Consider the following 19,241-nt stretch of genomic DNA (forward strand, 5'->3'; position numbering starts at 1 on the left):
TCATATAAGTACAATCGTATAATATGTGTCTGACTCATTTTGCTCAGCATAATGTCCTGAAGGTTTATCCATGTTGTAGCATGTGTTAGATTTACCTTCCTTTTAAAGGCTAAATTTCCATTGTATGGATGGACCACATTTTGTTTATTCACTAATCCGTCAATAAACAATTGGGTTGCTTCCACCTTTTGGCTATTGTGGATAATGCTGCTATTCTCTAGGGACCTGTAATATGCCACAAGCTTGTTAAAACTCTTCGAATATTGACAGCCATCTCACCAGATTGTCCAGTTTGTTTTTACAGGTGCATGTGAGTGTGTATATTTTTTTATATAAAATTCTCATGGGAAGAAGAGATAAATGGATATAGTTCCGTAGCCAACTTTGATCAAATTCCCTTTCCTTGCCATTTTCAGCTTCTTTTTTCTTTCCTTTCCATTTTCTCTTTATCACCTTCTCCCCTTTCTCCCTCCTTTTTCTCTTTCCCTCATTCTTGGCTTTTCCTTTCCTCTTCTGCTCTGCTTAGCCCACCTCTTTCCCCTCTCTCCCTTCGATGGAGGTGTGGTCGCGGCTACATGAAGCCGCTTTGTGTGCGGAGACCAGTCAACACAGTTAACAGGCCGACGTGCTAACAGGAAGCAGCTCACACGCCAGGAGGGAACAGCGGGCATGAGCTTCCGTGACTGCAGCCTGAAACGAAAAGAAGCACAGACATAGCAGTTCAGTCATTCAGCGAGGGAGGTTATTTTTGGCTTTCGGTGATCCAGGAAGGCTTCACTGAAGTACTGACAGTTGACTTGAGTCCTAAGAATTGGGCGCACTCGGGCTTACCGATGATGGCAAAGCTGTTCTAGGTTGAAGAAATGATGTGAGCAAAAGCTAAAAACCTTCTGCCTTCTCGTACAATGTTCTTGTCACTATGTCATTCGGCTCTCTTATCCCAAGAATTCTTTTCAGCTAACTTTTTAAATTTCAAAGCAATATATGGGAAACTATATATGTATGCGATAATTTAAATTGGGCAATGAAAATTAAGTTGTTTCTTCTTCATGCACTTTGCCCATTTTTTGAATGGTTTTAGATGTTGTGCATTGCAAATATTTGTTCAGTTTTATCATTTGTCTTTTGCTTTTTACATCCTATTGTTCTTAGGAAAATAATTCTTAAGAAACTAATTGCTCCTGAAACAAAAGAGCAGCCTCGCAGTAATTCTGACTAATGATAAGTCATCTGAATGAGTAAAAAGTTAGAATGACTAATTTAGAGTTTTAGTTTTATTGTTTTGAAGGCATTTTGTCACCCTTGGTTGTCAAACTAGGTCTTAGCAATTAGAGCTCTTTGGGAACATGTTTTAATAAATAGATGGTAATTTTATCACAGCGAACATCCTTCATTTGTAAGTGCAAAGAGGTTATTCCCGACATCTTGTTTATATTGTTGATTTGCTGAGAAAAACTTTTATCTTTAAACAAATGTCGATTTTTTAACCCAATCCCTACTAAATGAGTTATCATCAAATCTGAATTAACGGTTTTCCAATAATATAGTGAGATAAAACAGCCCATATGTACCTCATTTTATTATTATATCAGTAGAGTTCTAGGTTTCTTTTTTTCTTTTTTTTTTTTAAGAAATTGGTTAGGTATCAAGGGGAGGTAGAAAGGAACTTGATTAGATACCAAGGGTGGGGAAATTCTTTTTTTTTTTTAGACACCAATTGTACTTGAACATTTGTTATTTTATTTTATTTTATTTTTAATTTATTTATTTATTTTTGGCTGTGTTGGGTCTTCGTTTCTGTGCGAGGGCTTTCTCTAGTCGCGGCAAGCGGGGGCCACTCTTCATCGCGGTGCGCAGGCCTCTCACTATCGCGGCCTCTCTTGTTGCGGAACACAGGCTCCAGACGCGCAGGCTCAGTAGTTGTGGCTCACGGGCCTAGTTGCTCCGCGGCATGTGGGATTTTCCCAGACCAGGGCTCGAACCCGTGTCCCCTGCATTAGATTAGCAGGCAGATTCTCAACCACTGCGCCACCAGGGAGGCCCTCTAGGTTTCTTTTTGATTTCACCTTTAATCATGAGAAATTTATTAAAATATATTTCCTGCTATCCTCCCAGATTTACTGTCAATGTCAAGTGGGACAGTGTGTGAAAATTGTCTTGGAAAACAAAGACACTTACCTCCTTGGTCTGGTGTTGAGAGACCTCCAAACTAGCCTGGATTTTTTAACATCTCACCCTCAGTTCCCCTACAGTGATATTCTGCTTTAAAACTTTCACAGGGCTGTTCCCATGGCATATCTGTCCATGCCCTCCTCTGTTTAAGGTTCTCTCATATCTCCCCATCACCTACAGGTTAACATCTTCTTAAGAACAGAGCTCTGAAGTCAAAAAGACCTGTGTGCAAATCCTATGCCTACCCCGTACTATGTGACTTACAGGAATGCTCATCTTCTCGAAGCATCAGTTTCCTTGTCTGTAAAATGGGAGTAACTGAGGTTCCCATATAGGATTGCTGGGGAGACTGAATGAGAATGCAGGTGAAGCCCTCAGCTCATCTGGTCCAGACGCGGTGTCACTGCCTCCACACTCCCCGCCACCTCCCTCACAGGCCGATCGGCAGCCCCCTCCCCTCTGCACCAGCACTTCCGTCACACTCAGCCGCGCCACGGTCCAAATGCCCGGCTCTGTTGCATCTTTGTGTTTCTGCCACCCTGTTTCTCTGTCCTGGACACCCTTGTCTTCAATGTCAGTGTCTTCAAGTGGCAGTGCAGACTGACACTCCTCCAGGGGAAGTTCCCTGACCCCGAGTGCCCCTGCTCCCCGGCCTGTGCACATCTCAGCTGCAGGAGTTGTCACAGCAAATCGCAGTTCTTCCCTTGACTTTTGGTTCCCTTCCTCACATGGTGCCTCACCATATAAATTGTTATGTATTCGAATGGATTCTTTTACAAAAAAATTAACCGTAAATATCACTCTCCCCTGCCCCCTCTTCCTCTCTTTGCTGAGGGAACCATTAACTTGAACTTGGTGTTACTCCTTCTAATGCACGTTTTCCTATTTTCTTACACATTTACTTCCCCCAGATTCTATAGAATATAGAATTTGTGTATTTTTAAATTTACATAAAGATTTCCATTTTATAGTGGTTACCCTCAAATATCTAACAGGCATAACTGACCTAACAGAGATCAGGCAGCATGTTCTGAACAGAAAGGGACCGACTTCAGTACCGGCCAACTTCTCCACATCTCACATCTGTGTGGCCTCCTGTATGGATTCTGTCTTGTTTTTAATCCCCAAGTAAGTTATAATAATGACACAAAATTCCTTTTCCCGGTTAGTGCTTATTTAGATTACTCATCATTTCTTCTGCTACCCTCTTCCTCCTGGGTTTGGTATCCTTCTTACACAAGTACTGTCTTCGGTAGTCATTTTCTACTGAAAGTCTGAAAATATCTTTATTTCATTTCACTCTTTGGTTCTCCCACTTTCATTTTGGAAAATTGTAACCTGCAGAAATGTAAGATGATAAAATGTGTATCTTACACCCTTCACCTAGATTTACAGATTCTTAGTGTTTTCCACTGATGCTTTCTCTCTCTTTCATACACACACACACTTATGTTAGACTAAAGCATCTCAAAATCTGTCACGCTATTCCCCCTTGATACTCCGACACCTATCAACTGTAAGTAGGAACGTTCTCCTTCACAATCACAGTAGAAATATCACTCTTTAAATTTTAACATTGATTTAGCACTATTATCTAGTATATAGTTCATATCCAAATGTCCCTTATTATAACCATAAAGAACTTCATAGCTCTTTTCTGTTCTGACATCCAATTAACGATTATTCATTGCGTTAGTTCTCATGTCCTCTTCATCTCCATATCCTTAATCTAAGAGTTCCTGGCCTTTTGTTCGACTCAACATTGACATTTTTGAAAACTCCAGACTAGTTGTTTTGTAGAATGTTCTTCAGTCTTGAGTTTATCTGACTGTTTTATCTTTATTAGATTCAGGTTAAACATTTTGGTGATATTATGCCCTTCTCAGTGCACCACCTCAGGGGGCACTGGATGTCTGTTTGTCTCATTGTTGATGATTTTTGATTAAGGGATTATTTGGTTAAATGGAGGCCAACAGATTTTTCCACATGTAAAGATGCATTTTTTTTCCTTTGTAATTAGTTAAAAATCTGTGTGGCAATACTTTGAAACTATGTGACTATTCTGTTTCCCAATGGTTTTAACATTTATTGATGACTCTTGATTCAGTCAAATGCTAGTGATTTTTTAAGCTTCTACCATTCTATGTTTTTAAAGTTAGCATTCTTCTGTAAAGAACTGCTTTTCCTTCTCCATACCTCCGCCCTTTAAAAAAATTTTTAGAACGGACTCATGTGCTCTCTGTATTAATTTAACATGTTATATAATCCTTCAGTTATTCATTCTGATGCTCAAATTGTTCCACATTTGGCTGGCGAGGGTCCATTCAAAGTGTGTCCTATATCCTTTCAACATGTTCTCATCTGATTTTGAGAGTTTCTCACCTGCTGGCACAACAGGTGCTCACCTTGTATTTTCCCTGCCCACGGCCCTGGAATCAGCCAAGGTTCCAAGAGGCGATGGTTCCTTTAGTAGAGTATGGTATTTAGAAACCAAGATCTGGGAACTAGGTGTGCTCATTACTACTGAGGTATTATTGCTTTTAAGCTCTTTCAGTGGACAGAGCAAGGAGATATATAAGATATATATAATAAGATAATATAAGATATATAATAAGACATATTATATAACATATATATATATCTCCTTCCTCTATCCACTGAAAAAATATATTTATATTTTTATATATTATATATATGTTATATATAAAATCATGCACTTATACTGGCACTTCTGAATTTCAATTTAGTACTGATATCACAGGGTTCTTTCTCCCCTCCCCATATTACATATTTGTATCTCCCTTATCCCACAGTGAGAACACTGATTTCCAACAAAATTAATATATTTTTTTATTTTCTCACGTCTATAATTCACACTAAATTGTTTGCAATTGCTATACTAATACCACTACCTACTTTACAGTCATTAAGTACAATTTAGGATTTCGTTCTAGGTTTTTTTGTGTGTGTGTGCATAAAAGATATCCCACTGAGGAGGGAGGGATAAATTGGGAGATTGGGATCGACATATACACACTACTGTATATAAAATAGATAACTAATAAGAACCTGCTGCACAGCACAGGGAACCCTACTCAATACTCTGTAATGGCCTCATGGGAAAAGAATCTAATAAAAAAAAAAGAGTGAATATATGTATATGTATAACTGATGCATTTTGCTCTACATCTGAAACTAGCACAACATTGTAAATCAACCACACTCCAATAAAAATTTTTAAAAAAATAGATATCCCATTGAGAGCTACAATCAGTTACTGGGTTCCAAACTTTCTTGGATTAATTCTTTTTTTTTCTTATGCATATTATAATTAGCTATTTGATGTAGAGTTAGGTTGATTAGTTTCTGTCTGAATCAACTGTAGGAAAATTTTCTATCTCTGTTGATTTAGTAATATATTTTTGGATATGTAAATCATTAGCATAGTTCAAAAGTTAAAACTCCATGAAAATATACACTCAGAGAAGCCCAATCCTGTTTCCTAATCTCTACATCGTACTCCATTCTCAGCTATGCCCCATAAACAGCCATTTTTCTAAGTTTCTGTTATATCCTTTCTGTGTTTCTTTTTGCAATAATAAGCATGTACCACAGAATGGGAGAAAATATTTGCAAGTCATATATCTGGTAAAGTCTGTTGTCCAGAATAGGTAAAGAAGTCTTACAATTCAACAATAAAAGTACAAATAACCTAATTTTAAAAGGGACAAAGTGTTTGTTTGTTTGCTTATATCAAAATATAATTGACCTGCAATGGTGTTAGCTCCACGGGCACAACATAGTGATTCGATATTTCTATATGTTACCAAATGATCACCACGATAAGTCTTGTTACTATCCATCACCGTAAAAAGTTCTTACAATATTATGGACTAGATTCCCCATGCTGGACATTTCATCCCCATGACACATTTATTTCATAACTGGAAGTTTGTTCCTCTTAATCTCCCTCACCTATTTCACTCATGCCCCAAGCCCCTCCCTTCTGGCAACCACCTGTTTGTTCTCTGTATCTGTGAGTTTGTTTCTGTTTTATTTGTTTTATTTTTTTAATTTCACGTCTGAGTGAAATCATATGGTATTTGTCATTCTCTGACTTATTTCACTCAGCATAATACCCTCTGAGTGCATCCACATTGTGGCAAATGGCAGGATTTCACCCCTTTTATGACTAATATTCCATTTTACATAAATAACACATCTTCTTTATCCATTTGTCTATTAGTGGACGCTTAGGTTGTTTTCACATCTTGGCTATTGTAAATAATGTTGCAGTGAACATAGGTGTACATATGTCTTTTCAAATTAGTGGCTTTTTTTCTTCAGAAAAATACCCAGAAGTGGAATTGCTGGATCGTGTGGTAGTTGTATTTTTAATTTTTTGAGGAACCTCCGTACCAATTTCCACAGAGGCTGTACCACTTTATGGTCCCACCAATAGTGCATGACAGATCCCTTTTCTCCACACCTTCTACAACAATTATTATTTGTTGTCTTTTTGGTAATAGCTGTTCTGACAAGTGTGAGGTGATACCTCATTGTGGGTTTTATTTGCATTTCCCTGATGACTAGGGATGTTGAGCATCTTTTCATGTGTCTGTTGGCCATCTGTATATCTTCTTTGGAAAAATGTCTATTCAGGTCCTCTGCCCATTTTTAAATTGGGTTATTTGTTATTTTGAAGTTGCATCCTCTGAGTTCTTTGCATATTTTGAATATTAACCCCTTATCAGATATATAGTTCACATATACCTTCTTCATTCGGTAGGTGGCCTTTTCATTTTATTGATAGTTTTCTTCGCTGTACAAAAGATTTTTAGTAGTTTGATGTAGTCCCATTTGTTTATTTTTGCTTTTGTTTCCCTTGCCTGAGGAGATATATGCAAAATAATATTGCTAAGACCAATGCTGAAGAGCTTACTGCCTATGTTTTCTTCTAGGAGTTTTGTGGTTTCTGGGATTAGGTAGTATTGATTGTTGCAGAACCTTGTGATAATAAAAACCACTCAATTGTGCACTTTAAAATGGTGACTTTAATGGTATATGAATTATATCAATAAAAATCTAAGCATTTTTTTATATATTAATGAGCACCTTGCTTTGTTTTCAGTTAATATCCTGGAAATCAATTCGTAAAAACCTTCACCATTCCTTTTTTACAGCAGCTACAAATTCATTGTACCATAGTTTATTCTACAGTCTCCTGTATATTGACATTTAAATTATTTTCATTATTTTTCTATTATAAGTAATGCCACAATGAATATTTGTGCATATGTTTGGGTATCGTTGGGGGTGATTTTCCCTTCAGTCTTGAATGAAGTCTGGATGTGTATAAAGTTCTAGGTTGATAGTTTATTTTCTTTCAACCCCTTGATGCTATTATTCCATTTTCTTTAGCCACCTTATTTTTCCGATAAGGAATCTCCTGCCAGTTCAATTATTCTTTTGTGGGTAATCTTTCTCTATGGTTGTTTTTAAGATTTTTCCCGTCGCATTTGCTGTCTGCCATTTCACTAGGTAGTTTATTTCCTTCCGCTTAAGATACACTACTACGTTTCTTAAGTCTGAAGAATCACGTCTTTTATCAATTCCAAAATTCTTAGGGTTTTTTTTCATGGACATTGTTTTTCTTTTTCTTATTGTAGTCTCTCTTTCTAGAACTCCTATTTAAACATATATTGAACCTTCTTCTTTTACCTTACTTTCTCTTAAGCCTCATTTTCATAGTTTCTATCTCTTCTGTCTTTGCTATATTCTGGGAAATTTTCTTGATCTCTCTTCCATTTGATTATTTTCACTTTAGCTCTGTCTTACTGATATTTATCCTCACCTCTGAATTTTTAATTTCAATGACAATATTTTTCATTTGGAGAAGTTCTATTTGCTACTTTTTAAATCGGCCTTTTCTTTTCATAATATTTTATTATTTTGTTAGAATTTCCATTTTTTCTTTTATGTTTAATAATTTGAAACTTTCTTATTCTATAGGCTCTCTCAAATTACTCTCTTGCCTCACGTTCAGGGGGTGTAAAGCTTATTTTTGAATATACTGACTCTTCCTAATGGTGGCTGTATTTTGTGTGTGTGAGAACTCATCTTCATTAGTACTTAATTCTCCTATTCATGAATTGTAGACGTGTTATTATGGAATGTTTTTGCACTGTGTGTGTCATTGTCCCACTGGTTTCATTGTTCTGGAAATGGTTTAAATTAATTTTTTAGATTAAGGAGTCCTACAAAACACAAGTAACTTTTCTTTGTCTTTTTGATATTTCTTATTTTCTGGCATATACTAATTGTCTTCTTTTTTTCTATCAGGCTTAGCTCTGCATTTTAAATTTCTTTCTTATATTTCACCTAGAACTTTATGTGCTTATAGCAGGAATGGGTCCATGATAGCTCATTCTGCCAGGTAGCTAAAATCAGAAATCTTTAAATAGGTATTTTTTAATTTTTATTTTACATTGGAGCATAGTCTATTAACAATGTTGTGTTAGTTTCAGGTGTACAGCAAAGTGATTCAATTATACATATACATGTATCTATTCTTTTTCAAGTTCTTTTCCCATTTAGATTATTACAAATACTGAGCAGAGTTCCCTGTGCGATACAGTAAGACCTTGTTTCTTATCTGTTTTAAATACAGCAGCGTGTGCATCATGTCAATCCCCAACTCCCAAGGTATCCCTCTCCCCCACCCTTCCCCCTGGTAACCATAACTTCAGTTCTCTAAGTCTGTGAGTCTGTTTCTGTTTTGTAAATAAGTTCATTTGTATCCTTTTTGTTTTAAGATTATGCATATAAGCGATATCATATGATATTTGTCTTTCTCTGTCTGACTTACTTCACTTAGTATGATAATCTCCAGGTCTATCCATGTTGCTGCAAATGGCATTATTTCATCCTTTTTTATGGCTGAGTAATATTCCATTGTGTATATGTACCACATCTTCTTTATCCATTCATCTGTTGATGGGCATTTAGGTTGCTTCCATGACTTGGCTATTGTAAACAGTGCTGCAATGAACATTGTGTGCATGTATCTTTTGACACCATGTTTTTCTCTGGATGTATGCCCAGGAGTGGGATTGCTGGATCTTTAAAATAGATCTTAAAAAAAATAGATCTTTAAAAAAAACTTTAAATAGATTTTTTATTGTAGTAAAATATGTATAACATAAAACTTGCTATTTTAACCATTTTTAAGTGTACAATTCAGTGGCATTAATAATATTCCAAAATATTTTCATCACCCCAGACAGACACTCTATACCTATTAAGCATTAACTCCCCATTCCCTCCTCCCCCACCACTCCTGGTAACCTCTAATCTACCTTCTACCTCAATGAATGTGCATATTTTAGATATTTCATCAAAGTGGAATCATACAATATTTGTCATTTTGTATCTGGCTTATTTCACTTAGCATAATGTTTTCAAGGTTCATCCACATTGTAGCATATATCAGAACTTCATTCCTTTTCTTGGCTGAATACTATTCTATTGAATGAACGTCCCACCACTTGTTTATTCATTCACCTGTCAATATGCTTTTGGGTTGTTTCCACCTTTCTGCTGTTGTGAATAGTGCTACAGTGAACACTCACTGTGTGTTTTAGTCCCTGTTTTCGATCCTTTGGGGTTTACACCTAGGAGTGGACGTGCTGCATCATATGGTAATTTTATGTTTTTTAAATATATTCTTAGCAAAATAAAATAAATCACAAGAGATGTAGCACTCAAACAGCAGAGATAGTGAGGGTCTTCTAGCAAGCTTCCTCTGTCTAGGTTAACACTTATGATATTCAGGGTTAAGACCAATACTTTGTAGCTCTGGAATCGCCCAGTTACTGTTACATATTACCATGTGCATCCAATGTGATTTTCTGTGGAACTACAGTAATCTGATTGAGCGAGTGCTTGTGTACATACTGCTCGTTTTTTTATTCTTATTTCAGGAGGGGTGGTTTGTTTGTTTAGGGCTTGGGGTGATGCTGAATTAGCGCTATATTCATTCCTGCTTCACAATTATCCCCTGGCCTTTCTCATCACTTCTCTGCTGCTTAGCTTTCCTTTACTTAAACATGTATTGAGTGTCTACAATACACTCGATCCTGTGCTATCAGTGAGATAAGACGTGGGTCCTAGTGAGTGAAACAGAGGCAGAGAGAGAAGATTATAGTGCAGTGTGGTGAAGGCTGTGATAGAAGAAGCATGGAATGTCCGTGGAACTGGATTTCTAACCCAGATGAAACACTCATTTGGGTTCCAGAGAATGACAGAATTCACTGCTCAGGACCATGTGGAAATAAGGAAGGCAGGGTTTGAGGGAAGTCACCCAATCTAGGTGAAGATCTTCTTGGTCTAGTTCCCCACCGTGACCTCGTGCCCAGGTGACACTGGCAGGTCCCTTCATAGACTGCTGGCCAGATGCCCACCCACGGCCCAGTCAGCTGTGAGCAGAAAGGGTGGGTCACATGGAAACAACATCGTGACTTTAGGGGAACGACCCCTAAAGCGTGTGGTGGATGTGTCAGGGTGTTCTGACCCTTAGTCCGTCTGCTACAACTGGCCACTAACAATCCCTTCCTTCCTTTAAGTACCCTGGCATCTGGTCGTCTCAGCTGCTTATCACCCCTAAGCTTATAGCGATAGTTGTCTTCTTCTTCCAAATCACTTTTAATATATTTTTGATGTCAAAGAGGAAATCATGCTCTTCTGTAAGAGAATACATAGTTGTGTTTTACCTGTGTCTTCCCTCGTCTCTAGAGCAGGGGTAAGGAAAAGGCAGCATTCTTTGGGGGATTCAGGAGGAAAAGAAATCATTTTTTGGATGCCTTCGAATAAAGAAGGAATAAGCCATATTTGAAAGGCACGGGTTGAAGTCCCCTGCATCTGTAGGTGTTCTTTCCACCAACATAGGTAATCTTGGGGTTCTAGGATGTTCTGTCAGGAGATGAAAGTGAAGCCACATCTAGATGGTCTTTCTCTACTCAGGTGAACGAGGGGGCGGGAAGGAGATTAGGAAGGTGGCCCCTTTGACTGTGCCTCTTGGCCCATTTTCCTCCTGGCTCCCCTGAAGGTTATTTATTCCTGGAACCGGCTGTACAAATGAATAGGGAATTTCTTGGCACAGGTAATGGAGGGGTCCAGGGGCAGACTGTCTTCAGATACAGCTGTACCCGCATGCTTGACTTCTCAGACTGGGTTTCCTTCCATGTCTGCCTCTGCTGTCCTCCAGTTTGGCTGCATTCTCAAGCTCTCAGGTGGTGACCTGACGTCCACCAGAAGTCTTAACTCCTGCCTTGGCGCTGGGCCGGTGCTCCAGCTACTGTGTGGGTGGCGCTGTGGACTGTGTTAGGGGCAGCTGGTGGAACGGGCATGGGCCTTGATCCTCCTGTTGTGGCCTCTCCTGAGGGTGGCACGGCCACCGACAGCACTGATTGACCCTTAATACTTCAGTGTGTCCCCAGCCCTCCCGGAGGTGATGAGCCTGGGAAACGCCTGGAGGGCAGGGACCCTCTGTGCGGTCCCCACAGAGCCTGGTACAGTGTCTTCCAGGCATCAGGTGTGTGCGGGTGGATTTGTTCTGTATGCGCTGTGCAATGTGAGGCTTCAAACAAATACACACTTTCTAAGTACAAATATTTTAAAATTTACTACAGAGAAGCTCGATGATTAAAGAATCCTCCCTTAATGCACATGATCTTTGGCTTTATCTTTTTGTATACCTCACTTGCTTAAAGTAAAGTCCCTCTTAATACATAAATCAGCCTCTTTTGGATAAACGTTAAATGCAACAGGCTTGAAACACAGCCTTGAAAACATAAATGAGCACTAAGGATCATTATGCATCGACACCCAGGGGGAACTAAATCTTTTATAGGAGAAGAAGTAGAGGCCGAGGGTAAGGTTCATTGAAAATGTATAAAAATAATAAAAGCGCCCGTGGATTGAAAGGCCATCTGAAGGGACTGCTAACTTTTTGGTGATGCCGATGTGGAAGCATTGTGTTTCTTTGCAGGGGAAACAATGACACAGTGTACGACGCTTCCCCTCTTGCTGCATCAGCAGACAGTCGCATTATTTTCCGGTGGAATGTGCAGAGCTCGGTACCTCTGTTCTCTCTGCAGCTCACAGAGCCTCAGCAGAGAGACAACCGGACATTTCAAAGAGAGACGAGAGAAAAACAGATTATTCTGCTGTGCTGCCACATTGCCACAGCACAATACTCTGTTCAAAATTGTCTCTCGTGAGGCACATTTTAAAAGCCGTATTCTGTCTATAAAGGCTCTCTGTGTTGGAGAATTCACGTGCAACATTCGCTGCATGTTGCAGAGTATTGCCTCAGGAGGCCAGATTCTTCTGGCCAGGGAATCTGTTTCCTTAGCATTCTGGAAGGTGCCTGAGCTTTCCAAGGTCACGAAAAAGTATTAACTGACTGCACTGTTCCGTCACACTGGTGCTACCATCCTGGTCTGAAGCCTCCCTGGGCCACTATGAAGGTCTGCCCCAACGGTGTTTTCTGCAGACACACACACACACACACACACACACACACACACACACACACACACACACACACACACACACACACACACACACACACACACACACCTCTTCCTGCACTCAGGGTATATGGTCACCATTGGAAGATGAGAAGATTTAGGGCTCAGGGATTCTGAGCAAAGTCTCAATAAAGCAGAAACAGCTTCTTTTTTAATTCTAGTTTTCTGTTTCAGGGCCCAAGAAACTCAGTTTCATGGGCCTCCTAAGGAATCCGTAGTTTTGTAGGAGTTCCCTTTTAGGCAGAGATCACGGCAATATTTTACTTGACTGAGTCTCAGATCAGCTGCCCCAGGCACTGCCTTCCCAGCCCAATCTCAGGGGACGACTGGGAACCCCAGAAGTAGCGGGGGCCCCTGTGTCCCCCATTTCCACACCATGCTGTCTGGGAACACTCGGGAAGCATCTGTGGGTTACTCAAGTTTGTCTGTAGGAAAGGACATTGGATATTAGTTCTACTGAAAACCTTCCTTTTTTAGCTGGCCCAATCTATCCTCTAATAATTTTCCACATACGTGGTTTCTCACACCCTTTTTCTCATGAATACATCTGTACCACTTACAGTGTTATATTCTACTTCTTTTCAGATTGATCTGTTGGCATAGAATTATTCTTCTATGCATTATTATTACAACATTCAATGCAATCATCATTAGCCCATTAGTTCATAACTATTACTATCAATGCTAATATAATGACTATTAACTAAATATGAATAATTCAAGCTATCACTAATATAATTACTATTATTAACGATATTCCATCTCACACGATCTGTCTTCGGCGCCTCACCTCCCTCTACTCCCTTTTACCTTCTCCCTGCCTTGCCTAACAAACGAAACAACCCAGGGTTCCTAGCAGATCCTGAGAGTCAACCTTCCCTCCCCGGGACATAATGATGTGTGTCAGTGACCAGTGGACAGTTAGTTTGTCCGCAGAGAGGCAAGACCTAGGGTGAACGGCTGGTTGTGCGGCCCGTAGGTGTGCACCTTGCCTTCACGTCGGATTTTGTCTTTGCTGAGGCCAGGGGGCCCCCCTGAAGTTGCAGGTCGAGAAGCAGAGACGGGTCATGTGCCCGGCCCTTCCCACCCATCCAGTGAGGACAGAAAGGAGGGCAGCTGGAGGGGGAGGAGTGGGGGGCAGAGGAGCTAGAGTGGCTTTCTCACTCTTGCTGGTGAACTGAGAGAGTTAGCAGAGAGCACTGATCACGTCAAGGCGTTGACCATCGCCATGTGTTTCTCCCCTGTGGAGTCAGCCTCTGAGCACAGCATTGGCTTTCAGAGCACTTAAAGATCCTGAGTGGTCACCTGACGGCGAGCGTGCTGTCGCGTTGGGCCCTGTGGGGTGGCTAGGGGCTGCTGATTCGACGGAACCTACAGTCTAGTCGAGGACCTGACGATGTCATTCACTGGGACCTGCTGCACGTCAGAGACTGCACGAGACCCGGGCTGCACACACGCCTCACATCCCAGACGCAGACTGGACCTCAGAGAGGCCTCAGTCCCCCCGGGAAGAGACCAAGCAGAACCACAGTTAGACAGGTGATCAGCACTACTGACCACTAGAGCAAGCCCCAGGGGCTCTGAGGTCACAGGGGGGCCCCTAGTTAGCCTGAGGGGGTGCCAGTTCTGAGGAAGCTTTACCGAGGAGAGGACAGTTTGCTGACTTTCAGGATGAAAAGGAAGCAGTGGGGAGGACCAGGCGAAAGGACGGTGCTGGCAGGGAGCCGCCTGCAGAGGCAGGGAAGACACCCCGGGAATGGCAGTCACTCCGCCGTGGCTGGCGGCCAGTTTGTGTTCAGGGAGGTGATGGAATATGGGCCTGGGGGTCAATGCGGGAAGATCGTGCTGTGCATACTGAGACTTTTGGACTTTACTCCGTAGGTCGTGGTAACTCATTCAGGACTTCGGCGCTGTGAGCGTCTTAAGACCATGCTGGCTGCAGCACGTGGGCAAACTGGAAGAAGGCTTTTGCAGTATGTCGGATGAGATAACACGAGGGCTTGCACTACGAGTGGCAAAGAGGGTAGAGGGAAGGGATCATACTTGTGAGTTTGGGGGAGAATGTAGAGTCAGCAGGATTTATGATACACTAATTTATGGGGCTAAAGAGAGGGAAGTGTCTTGTATGACTTTCTAGCTTGAAACTTTCTCGTTATTATTAATGTGTTATGGTGATCTGCCATCAGTGATTTTTGATGTTACTATTGTAATTGCTTGGGGGCACCACGAACCACACCCACATAAGACAACAAACTTAACTGATAAACGCTGTGTGTGTTCTCACCGCTCCACTGATCGGCTGTTCCCCCATCTCTCTCCCTCTCCTCGGGTTTCCCTGTTCCCTGAGACACGACAGTATTGGAATTAGGCCACTTAATAATCCTACAGTCACTTCTAAGAGTTCAAGTGAAAGGAAGAGTGGCACCTCTGTCACTTTAAATCAAAAGCTAGAAGTGATTAAGCTCAGTGAGGAAGGCATGTCAAACACTGAGACAGGCCAAAAGCTAGGCCTCTTGCACCTCTTGCTTTAATTTTAAAGTCAATTCAAAGTGCTACTCTAGTGAACACACAAATGGTAAGGAAGCAAAACAGCCTTACTGCTGATATGGAGAAAGATTTAGTGGTCTGGACAGAAGATCAAACCAGCCACGACATTCCCTTAATGCCAAAGCCAAATCCAGAGGAAGGCCCTAACTCTCTTCAATTCTATAAAGGCTGAGAGAGGTAAGGAAGCTGCAGAAGAAAAGTTTGAAGACAGCAGAGGTTGGTTTAATGAGGTTTAAGGAAAGAAGCCATCTCCATAACATAAAAGTGCAAGGTGAAGCAGCAGGTGCTGACGTAGAAGCTGCAGCAAGTTATCCAGAAGATCCAGGTAAGATGATTCATGAAGGTGGCCACAGTAAACAACAGATTTTCAATGTAGATGAAACAGCCTTATACTGGAAGTAGATGCCATCTAGGACTTTCATAGCAAGAGAGGAAAAGTCATTGCCTGGCTTCAAAGCTCAAAAGGACAGGCTGACTCTCTTGCTAGGGGCTGAAGCAGCTGGTGACTTTAAGTTGAAGACAATTACCATCCGAAAGTCCTAGGGCCCTTAAGAATTATTGGGCTTCCCTGGTGGCGCAGTGGTTGAGAATCTGCCTGCCAATGCAGGAGACATGGGTTCGAGCCCTGGTCTGGGAAGATCCCACATGCCGCGGAGCAACTAGGCCCATGAGCCACAACTACTGAGCCTGCGTGTCTGGAGCCTGTGCTCCGCAACAAGAGAGGCCGCGATAGTAAGAGGCCTGTGCACTGCGATGAAGAGTGGACCCGCTTGCCGCAACTAGAGAAAGCCCTCGCACAGAAACAAAGACCCAACACAGCCAAAAATAAATAAATAAATAAATAAGCTCATTTGTATCATTTAAAAAAAAATTATAATTAATCTACTCTGCACGTGCTTTATAAGTGGAAGAACAAAGCTTGGGTGATAGCACATCTGTTTCCAGTGTGATGTGCTGAATATCTCAAGCCCACTGTTGAGACCTACTGCTCAGAAAAAAAGAATCCTTTCAAAATATTACTGCTCAGACCACGCACCTGGTCACCCAAGAGCTCTGACGGAGATGTGCAGTGAGATTCATGTTTTCATGCCAGTTTCATGCACAACATCCATTCTGCAGTCCATGGATCAAGGAGGGATTTCAAATTTCAAGTCTTATTATTTAAGAAATACATTTTGTAAGGCTGTAGCCGCCATAGACAGTGATTCCTCTGATGGATCTGGGCAAAGTCAACTGAACACCTTCTGGAAAGGAGTCACCATTCTAGATTCCATTAAGAACATTCCTGATTCATGGCACGATGTCAAGATATCAACAGTAACAGGGGTTTAGAAGAAGTTGATACCAACCCTCACGGATGACGTTGAGAGGTTCGAGATTACAGTGGAGGAAATAACTGCAGATGCAGTGGAGACAGCAAGAGAACCAGAATTAGAAGTGGAGCCTGAAGATGGGACTGAATTGCTGTAATCTCATGACAAAACTTTCACGGATAAGGAGGTGTTTCTTATGGATGAGCAAAGAAAGTGGTTTCTTGAGCTGGAATCTACTCCTAGTGAAGATGTTGTGAAGATTGTTGCAGTGAAACAAAGGATTTAGAATAGTACACAAGCTTAGCTGATAAAGGAGCAACAGGCTTTGAGAGGATTGACTCCAGTTTTGAAAGAAGTTCTGCTCTGAGTAAAATGCTGTCAAACAGCACTGCAGGCTACAGAGAAATCCTTCGTGAAAGGAAATCAATCAGTGCGGCAAACTTCTTAGCTGTCTCATTTTAAGAGATCGCCACCCACCTTCAGCAGTCACCACCCTGATCAGTCAGCAGCCATCCACATCGAGGCAGGACCTTCCACCGGCAAAAAGGTTGCAATTTGCTGATGGCTCACGTGATGATTAGCATTTTTAAGCAATAAAGTATTTTCTTATTAAGGTATTACATTGTTTTTAAGACATAATGCTATTGTACACTTAATAGACTGCAGCATAGCGTAAACATAACTATGTTTCATATGCTCTGGGAAACCAGAAGATTCATGTGACTTGCTTTATTGTGATAGTCCCTTTATAGTGGTGGTCTGGAACCAAACCAGCAATATCTCCAAGGTCTGCCTGTATATGTTTCATACAAATAAAAAATAGACATTTTTAGTGAAATCAGATGATTATGTACTATTTTATAAACTTGTTCACTTAATATCTTATTACTTATACAATATTAGCTATCTACCTTATCATTTTAAATAGCTGCCTAGTGTTCTTTTTTTAAGTAAGCATCATGATTCATCAACCTAATTCTCAATCATTGGACATTTAGATTGTTTCCAGATTTTCACCATTATAGACAGAATGATGAATATCCTTTTAGCTACATCTATGTGAATATCAAAATTATTTCTTCACCCTAAATTCCTAGAAGTGGAGCTGTTATTTTAAGGGTGTTCTAGTAGAGCTTTTTAAGTGCAAGAAATAGATACCCATAAAAACCTGCCGGCTCCAGTGTGAAAATGGGGTTCATATGAACAAAAGGAATGAGGGAATCTCATGGAGCTCAAGAACAAGATACCTCCAGGCCTCTTGAGAACTGAAAGTACAAACTCCCTGGATCCAAAGCACGTTCCAGCTCCTCAGGAACCAGCTGGCCTCGTCTCTGCTCCTCTGTGCCTCTTGGCTCCCTCCTCTGCTTCACCAGCCTGTTTTGCTTACTTCTTCTGCCAGCAGACTCAATTTTACATCATGACCGCTCAGATTCAGTGGCTGACAGTCATCTCCGTTTCTTTGCTAAAATTCCTGAGAAGGTAAGTCTGATGGCCAGATTCCTACCCGTTGTAGGCCTGTTAACTTGGGGCAACCTTGGGTCGGGGGCTTGAGGGTGGGGTTTCAGTCAGTCTTGTGCTGGTGAGTGCTGACTGTAGGCGTACATGTAGCCTGAGATATGCCAGGGTGGGAGTCATTGTCGAACACTGCAGATAGGGCCGGCTGCTAAATGTTTATCAGAAAACCACTGGGTGTGACATGGAATAAAACTGTCAGATTCCTTGAGAAAGGTATGGCCCGTGATTGACATCTTTAGGATATTTGCGATACAATTTAACTCCATTAAAACTCTGTAGATGTCACTTCATCCTCTTCTAGCATTTAATGTTGTAGAGAAGAAGTCTGGAGGTTTTTGGTTTTCGTTTTTGTTTCCTCTGGGTTGATACCTTGCTTTATCTTTCTTGACTCTTGTAAGTTTTGTTTCTCCATGAAGCTCCAGCATTCTACTGAGACATGACTGTAGTGGCTCTCTCTTTCCTGGTACTCCGGAAGCCGTTTTATTTTTTTGAAGATGCAGATCTTCTGTGTTCATGTCAGGGAATTTTTTTCCACACTGTTAACATGATTAACATTTTTCTTTCACTGACTCTACTTCTGCCATCTGGAATTTCTGTTGTGCTTATAGTGGAGCCCTTGGATCAGTCTTCCGTTTTGCTTCTCTTCTCCTCCTAGCTCGTTTAATCTGTCTTCTCTGAATTCTAGGAAGAACTCTCAATCCCAGCCAAATTCACTGATTTGATTTTATGCACTATTTTGATCTGTTCTTCTGGGCTTCTATTGCATTTTTAATTTTGGCAATTGTATTCTCATCTAAAAACAATCTTTCCTGACCTCAGATTATTCCATTTTCAAATTTATAGTATATTATTGACTCTTCTCAATGAGTTTTTTATTCGATTCAGATTTTCTGACTCATCTGAATCAGTGTGGTTCAGAAATTTCCTGAAGTGTTCCGTTTCATAAAGGAGATGTTCCTCCACATGCTTTAAAATGAAGACTGCTCATTCTGACCTTGGCCACACTTATGCAGTTCCCCAGGGGGTGAGGTGGGAGTCCCTTTGACTTTTCTTCTGCAGATGGGAGTTCAGATCAGTTAAGCCTTTGCCCCCTCAGAGCTCA

General features: G+C 40.9%; 1 protein-coding gene across 8 annotated transcripts in view; it reads left to right on the forward strand.

Moving 5' to 3' along the window:
* SDK1 (sidekick cell adhesion molecule 1) overlaps positions 1-19,241 on the forward strand; it is an 838,709-nt gene that overhangs the window by 558,504 nt on the left and 260,964 nt on the right. The window lies entirely within an intron of this gene.

Source organism: Balaenoptera acutorostrata, chromosome 15 (assembly GCF_949987535.1).
Source record: "Balaenoptera acutorostrata chromosome 15, mBalAcu1.1, whole genome shotgun sequence".
In the NCBI taxonomy this organism is placed as follows: Eukaryota; Metazoa; Chordata; class Mammalia; order Artiodactyla; family Balaenopteridae; genus Balaenoptera; species Balaenoptera acutorostrata.